At 37.2% G+C, this 8,390-nt stretch overlaps 1 non-coding gene across 1 annotated transcript; it reads left to right on the forward strand.

Moving 5' to 3' along the window:
* Positions 1-7,867: 7,867 nt before the first annotated feature.
* On the forward strand, positions 7,868-7,974 carry LOC111812992. Its single transcript, XR_002818352.1, has one exon. It is a non-coding gene; the product is annotated as a U6 spliceosomal RNA (small nuclear RNA).
* The last annotated feature ends 416 nt before the right edge of the window (positions 7,975-8,390 follow it).

Raw genomic sequence — 8,390 nt, forward strand, 5'->3', positions numbered from 1 at the left:
AAAAGATATATAGGGAGGATGCTGGGTCCCGGGACTTGGAGAACTTTGTCTCAAGCCTTCTGTGGCTCAATAGTGTGTCCTACTGTGGTTGTGATGCACGACACTAGGTAGCAGGGGTAAGAGAAGAACTTTCACGGTATGTGTCCTGATTAGGGTACATAGAAGGCTCTGTGGGCTTTCAGGGAGATTGCTAGGCATGGTCCCCACAATACCATCTTGGACACATGCTAGGGATATAGCTTAGAGGCATAAATGCCTGTCTGGCAAGCACAAGGTCTTGAGTTTGATCCCTGGTAACACACACACACACACACACACATACACATTGACAGATTTTTTTTTTTGGTTTAAGTTAGAATGGTTTATATAAATTGTCCAATACCTGAAGTTATTAGATATAGAATTTCAGAAACAAAAGGGATCATAGCTTCACTCTATGGAAATCATATGTGTATAGTAAAAAACAACAAAGCTGTACAGTGAGAACAGCAGAAACAAGATGATGTCTTATCAGTGTTGTCAACTTAATCCCCAGATATTTGTAACCTTCTCCATCTGTGCAGCTGTGAGAGAGTCATGCATAATTTCAATAAACTTTACATTTGGATTTTGGATTAAGATGGGTTTCTGTCACTTTGACACCAAGATTATAAACTAATACACTTTGAACACTTTTAAGAGCACTTTGGAATAGAATTTATTGCTTGAATTGATGACTAGAGTAGATAAAGTTAAAACCACCATGAAACAGCCCAAATTTTAACACATCAATTCTAAGCTATATTCTTCTAAAGTATCCACTGGGCAACAGTACATTCTAATGGAAACATTACGGGCATTGTAATCAGACTCGGGTTGGAGGCCAACTCCATTTTTCCAAGCAGAAATTTTGACTCTAGCAAATTAACTGCATTGTTCTGAGCCCTTCTTTTGCATCAAGGTAATAATACCAATGTTAGAGAGTTTTGTCACATGGCACAGTGAATAATGTATTAAAATATGACACCGATGCTGGCTCACCACAAGCTCTTGGCATTGCACATTTCATTGAACCCATTGATTACAGTGTGCAGCACATTTACCATAATACACTATTTAAAAACAAGAAAGGAAAAGCTGATTAAGTTGTGAAAGACCATCAATTATATGAGGCATTCTTATTTCAGACCTGTTAAACTATGAAAAAGAAATGTGTCTTATGATCTATGAAATAGAATATTTTTATTAAACACAGATGATCTATGCAATAATGTGAAGCACTGGTGACATAACATTGAATAAGACAAACTGTTCTGTAAGGTGATTAGAATCTAGTGATTGGTACATTTAAGTTTTTTTAAAGGACACCAAATAACCTTAGATGGTGAGTTTATCACTTACAAAGATAGGTAAGGTCGAGAAGTAAAGCAGGGTAGAAATACTAGACTTTAATCCTATTATAGGTCCTTAGCTCCTACAGCAGTTACATTTTCATGCTATGCACACAGTCCAAAACAAATTGTCTGCTTACAATTAAAATCCTGCTGAGTTTCCAAGAGACAAGACCTCAGGGAGCTATTTGAAATACCATGTCTTATCCACAATGATGCAGTTCTACTTTTAAGGGAAAATTAAGGGGTTTCCTTGTAGATTAGGCCAAACTTTCTCCAAAATACAAAAAGAACGTACATGGAAAAGAAAACTTTAAGGTTTGTTTCATACAATCACTTGAGAACAATTTACATAAATGACTAAATTTTCTTTCTCCTTTTTATCAAACTTGGAAGGCCTGTGCTTTATAATGTGTTACAGTCTTGGTAGAACAGAATAAAGACCTTTGGGAACTGACTGTAACAGTCACCAAATTTCCTCATTAAACAACCACTTACTGGTCTATTAAATAGGATCCGCACTGTGATATTTTGTGTTAAATTAAGATCTCCAATGTAAGTTGCTCAGTTAGGGCTTCTTAAGACATCTCCTCCCAAGAGACAGCCTCAACATTACCCCAGAAAAGACAAGTGTGTTTGCTTTACCGGACAGCTCTTCCAGAAAAGGATTCAGTTGAGAATAATCTAAAAAGAACATTTTCTTTGCCTCATTTGCTTAGGAAGACTTTAAAAGGTTTTAGAGGTTTCATGTTACAGATGTGGTAGGGCACCAACAATTACCAAATATTTAGGGGTGGCCAGGTACTGCCCCAGAGCTGGAGGATGAAGATAAATGATTTGTCTGTCCTTGAGGCATCCACTGTCCAGTGGGAAAGCGAGGTCTTAGTAGTCAACTGAGGGAGCTCTGGCGTGTCAGCTCTGGGGACAGAAAGCAAATCATCTGCATTGGTCAAGTACACCATCAGGGACCCAGAAAGAAGCAGAATTCACTGGCATTTTTAACAAAAATATTGTAGTGAAGGGAGTTCTTTCCAGTGTGGGCAAAATTAAGGGAACAAACAATGGATTTTGAGTCACCCTGAGAGTACTAGCACATGGTGAAAAGCCATTATTCTCCATGGACCAAAAAAGCAAAGAAAATGTAGTACAGTTGGTCAGCACTAGACCCTGGAGAAACACTTTTCAGGGAGAGCTGAGAAAGGTCACAGTGTCCAGCAGAGAAAAGCTACTACAGCAAGGTGGAAATAGAAAAGGAATACCCCAGCCTTCCTCTGTTCTGGTTTTCCAATTTTCCACTGGTGCTTCCCATTGGCTGAACCCAGTGGAAGTCAGATTGGCAATGTGGTCTGATTGGATGCCAAGAGAGGTCATTAAATGGACTTGGGCAAGAGGACAAAGAACAGCCAGTCAGTGCATCTGTCATCTATAATTTTTCAAGGTTCCTGAGTGCAGACACATACCCACACTCCATTCATTTACCAAACTCTTGTCAAGTGCCTACCATGTGAATAACAGAGATAAAAGCCATTGGCAACAAAGAACTAGGCTTTGCAGGTGAAATGGTGAGGAAAGCAAATACTACTTTTACACATATAGGCTTTTTAAACTAGTAAGAAAGACTGAATAAGCAAATAATCTACAAAGCATAATGAGTTCTATTTTCAGGGAGGTCAGGAAGTTGTAGGAGTATAGGGGACATGGATAGAGTTAAAGAAATAGAGAACTCACAGATTGTTCTCCTGAAAGTCATGTTTCAGTTGAGATCTAAAGTTGAATAGAGGTCAAGCAGCTACAGGAGTAAATGACAAAGTGGGAAGCATTTCTGGTGGAGGGAACACAGGTGCCAAGACCCAGAGGCAGCAACATGTCAAGTTCAGGGGTCTGAGAGGAGTTCAGCATTCTTGAAGCCTGGAAAATTGAGGAAGGTTATAAGGTGAGGCTGCAATGACAGTGGTGTAGTGTTTTGTGTTATGTGACCCTAGGCTTGGATGCCAAAGCCAGGAAAGAATAATACAAAAGTTTTGATGAGTTTTTTCTGAAGTTTGAAAGATCACTCTGGATGCACTGGATCTCAGTTATCCCAATTTGAAGGGATAAGGGTGTAGTGATGTTCAAGAAGAGCCCTAGTAGCAGTAGGAGAGAGCTGACTGACAGGAACTGATGATGGCATTTGAGTTAGGGGCAGAATGAATGCAGTGGTACAGAGACACAAGAAAGCAGGGCATAATCTTGGAAAGGAAATACTTTATACTGACTGGAACAGGCTAACTGATTGGGGAAGACACTGAATATACACAGGTGAGAGATGGTTCTACGGCCCCACGTTCTCCATGTATCCTGAATGTCAGATATATCCACCACTTACTATCACTACAGCTATGTTTCAATTTCTCTTAGGTAAGTACCTTGGATTGGAATTTCTTGACTTGGGGGTAGGCATATGTTTCATCTTAAATAAATACTGTCCTTTATATATGCTTATGATAATTCCTCTACCTGAAATTTCCTCTTCAACCATATATATCAGAAAAAGATATGTAGTAATTATAGAAATAGCTCAAAAGAATGTCAGATCAAGGTAAGTGGCCAGTAGGTGGTGGCCAAAGTTGGAAAGAGATTAGGGAAGAAATTTGTAGCAGTTTTTCATTACTGCTACATGATTAAATACTTGACACAAGATAGTTATCAAGAAAAAAGGTTTAAGCTCATGGGTTTGAGGCTGAAAGTTTCTATGATATAAGCCTAGATTTAATGAAGGCCATCTGTCTTAGTTACTTTTCTCATTACTGAGATAAAACAACTGACACCCAAAGTAAAAAGAAGAAAAGTTTATTTAGGTCACAGTGGTAGAGATTTCAGTCCATAGTTGGCCAACTCCAATGCAGGCTGGCTTCACAAAAGAGAACCATTCATTGGAAGCAGAAGACAGCAAAAGCAACAAGGAGTGGAAGGGATAAGGCTCTTTTTATCCCTTATATTTTATGCAGGGTACCTGCCCTAGGGCAGTGTAACACTCACACACTTAATCCCAGTATTGAACCATGAATCAATCACAAGCTCTAGATTCAGCCACCTATGAAAAGCTTGCCCCCATGATCACATAAGGCTTTAGGGAGACATCCAAACACAAACTATAACCCCATTGTCCACAATAGCTATTCTGGGATTGCACAAAGAAGTGAACAGATTACAGTTTAGTACTGACATCATGGAGTTGGGAGGGACTAGGACTTCTTTTACATTGATCTTCTGGCATAAATCATAATAGCAGAGTGAAAGAGACACAGGTTCAAGAATATACTCACAATGATCCAAGAAACTTTCACAAGGTTCACTTCTTGGAGGTCCCATCGTCTTGCCACACCACCACTCAATGGCCACATCTCCATCTTTGGAAAATTGGAGATAAAGTAGAAGAAGGGAAGGCAGGAGGTAAAGGAGAGGAGGGGGAAGAGGAGAAGAAAGAGGAAGAGGAGAGGGAGAAGGAGGTCTGTAATGAAACTATATCCAAACCACAGCAACATCAACAAGACTGAGGCTCAGAATAAGAAGCAAGTATCAAAATAGTGTCAACAGATTTAAGATAGAATCTGTGCAATGAAGAATTTACATGTGAAGCTGGATTTAAATTCTCATATCTAGACTTTCTCAGCATTGTTTTATCCTTGCTAGAAAGCTGCAAATCTGAGTAGCTTTTGCTTATCCAAAATTACATGTCCTCTTCACTGACTTTCAGTAATACATGAAGCTAGTGTGCTTTATTAGCTGGCCCACTGTGCCCGCCTAGGATTGTAACTGAAGTACAAACTATGTGGAAAGAACTTTTGTGATATGTATTAAGAACTTACACAATGTCTACATTCTTTAATCCAGGAATTTAACTAATAGTATGCTAGTATGAAAGAAAATATGTTATGTGCTTTACATGTATTGAGACAGTTAAAATTCATCAAATCTTATGAGGTAGTTACTATTATTGTTCCCATTTTACTGATAAGAATAAAAGTAGGATATATATGTGTTGCTCAACTTGCACAGCCAGTAATTTGTAGAACTAGTATCTAAACCGAGGCAGTCTAATTTTAGAGTTAGCAATGTTGCAAGCAGCTAAAACTGGAAATTAGTTATATGTGTAAGGGTAGGACAAGGCCACAGTGCCTAAAGCTGTCAAGTGACCTTGGTCTTGAAACCAGCACCCTGTCTGGACAATTTCAGTCATTATTTGCTAGGCAATCATGTGTTTTATGATATTTACATTGAAAAGACATAAATAAATACCTCTACTGGTGTTATTCAGGTCCTTTGTCCATTAGGCACACAGGCTTCCAACCTGACCTCAGCCTTTGTCTCTTGCCTTTATTTTCTAAATCCCCTTAATGTTTTCTCTGGGGACCGCCAAGAGACAAATGAATCCCAGTAGGCACTCATTAACACCAAACTATACTGCCTCTATTTATACAGGTTTATACAGGTTGTGGGTTTTCTTTTTTTTTTTTTTCCATAATTTTATTGAGAAACAAATAGCAATGAGACAGTTTCAAATCAAATTGGTAGGACAGTTTCTATAATTAACACATTGCATACTCTCTTTCTCATGGTTATTTGCTGTACAAGATGCAGACATGATAACCTATTTACAAACACTATTATAACAAATCCCTCTATTCAGTAAAAGAATGTAACTGTATATCTATCTTAACCATTTCAAATACACAGATACAAAATGGACATTCATCTGCATCCTCTTTTTTGTTTAGTTCCACCATTTGAATATTATAGGTGTGTTAACTCAGCAAAAAATTCTTAAAAAGTCCAGTAGTCCATAAGAGTGTTGGGTTTTCCGCTTGACTGGCAATGTCAGAAGTAGTTGACCTGAGTCCCCTACAGTTCAACATAACACCATAGCTTTACTTCTTATACTTCGCTTTTATACTTTTCTGCTGGATGGCTAAGATAAAGCAAGACCTATGCAACAAGAGTTGTAGCTTTTGGGTCTGATAAGGTCAGTGAAATCCCTTCAGGATTTATCCTGAGATCCTGTACCTCAGATTGTAGAACCTTTGTCAGTATCAGTCATGTGGATGAGTCACAGCCATTGCTTGGCCAATGTGCTCTGTGTGAAAGCCTGAGAGAATGTTTTCTCTCCATGTGAGTTTGACCATTTTCAAGAAATAATTAATTTGTAACTTTTAAGTGCTTGGTGGAATAAAATTTTTATATTAGTGTATTGTGTACACACCACCCTGATCGATTTATAGGACATTTCAGTACTCCATGGATTCTCACAGCCTCTTACCATCAACAGCTGAATATTCACTAACTCCTGTGGACATAGGCATTCTGTCTGATCAAGGAGCTTCATATAAAAAATAAAAACCCTTCATTAAACTTCAGGTTTACAAGATCTATTAATTTTCTGGTATATATCATGTTCTACTACAGTATTCTATTCCCTTGTACAAATCTATTCCTCTATGAAAGATGCTTCTATGAAAGATGCCAGTTTGAAGCAAGTGTAAATTGTTAAATATTTTTGTTGAAGTCCTTAATAGATATGTATTTTCTTTGATCTTCATAAATACTAGGATTGGAATTGCTTTGTCCATTTTAATTTATAATTTAATCTTGAATTTCACTTATAGCTAATTTTCTGTATAAATGTGGCCACCATCCCATGTACTTGACCATAATTAACTTTTTTTTTTTTTTAGGTTTTTTTTTTTTTTTTTTTTTTTCAGAACCGGGGATTGAACTCAGGCCCATGTACTTGCCAGGGAAGCACTTATTCTACTGAGCTATCTCCCCGGCGATTATCCTACAGATTATTATTTTTTATTTTTTTTGGTGGAACCAGGGATTGAACTCAGGCCCTTGCGCTTGCCAGGGAAGCTCTTATTCCACTGAGCCATCTCCCCGGCCCCTCATAATTAACTTTTTAACGAAGTATCAGTTCAAGTATTTTTTGCCTTTACAAAATTGGGCTGTTTGTGTTATCTAACTGATTTTTATAATAAATTATTTATGTATTCTGGGCATAAATATTTGTAGGAAAGGTACACTATAAATACTACCTTTCAGGATGTGGGTTTTCTTTTTCTTTTTCCTTTTGTAGTACTAGAGACTGAACTCAGGACCCTGCACTTCCCAGGCAAGCACTTATCCTACTGAGCTATCTCCCCGGCCCTTTGTATATGTTTTCAATGAAAAGAAATTCCTAACATTAATAAAGTCTATTTTATTAAAGTTTCAAAAGACTTTATATGTTCTATTTCAGGTATCTTTCTTCATATCAAAGCCAGAATATTGTTTTTCTATAATCTTTCCTACAAACTTGAATGTTTTAAACATTACATTTGGTATTTTAGCTTTCTTTTACTTATTCCTTGTGCATGATATGAGCTAGGGATCAAGATTCCTTTTTCCTTCCACACCTGTATTCAAATTTCCTGCAACATTTACTAAAAGGTCTTTCTTTTTCCTAATAAAAAGCAAATGTGGTGCTCACTTCGGCAGCACATATACTAAAATTGGAACGATACAGAGAAGATTACCATGGCCCCTGCGCAAGGATGACACACAAATTCGTGAAGCGTTCCATATTTTTTACATTCTGTTAATGAATAGAATGATTTGTTCTAATGGTGTTTGTAAATAGCATCACAAGTCCGCATCTTGCACAGCAATTAACCACTAAGAAGAATGTATGCAGTGTATTATTTGTTGAAAAATAAAAAAAATAAAAATAAAAACAACAACAACAAAAAAGTAAATGTGTAGAATGTCAAATGTGACTCTTTCTCTTCAAAATGAAACTGAAAGCACCTGTTTCTGTTACTCTCTTGTTGTCTCAGACAAGTTCTTCAGCTTCTTTGTTTTTTTTTTTGTTTTATTTTATTTTTTTTATTTTTCAACAAATAATACACTGCATATATTCTTCTTAGTGGTTAGTTGCTGTACAAGATGCGGACTTGTGATCCTATTTACAAACACCATTAGAACAAATCATTCTATTCATTAACA

This window comes from Octodon degus, unplaced genomic scaffold (genome assembly GCF_000260255.1).
Source record: "Octodon degus isolate 3935 unplaced genomic scaffold, OctDeg1.0 scaffold00156, whole genome shotgun sequence".
Lineage (NCBI taxonomy): Eukaryota > Metazoa > Chordata > Mammalia > Rodentia > Octodontidae > Octodon > Octodon degus.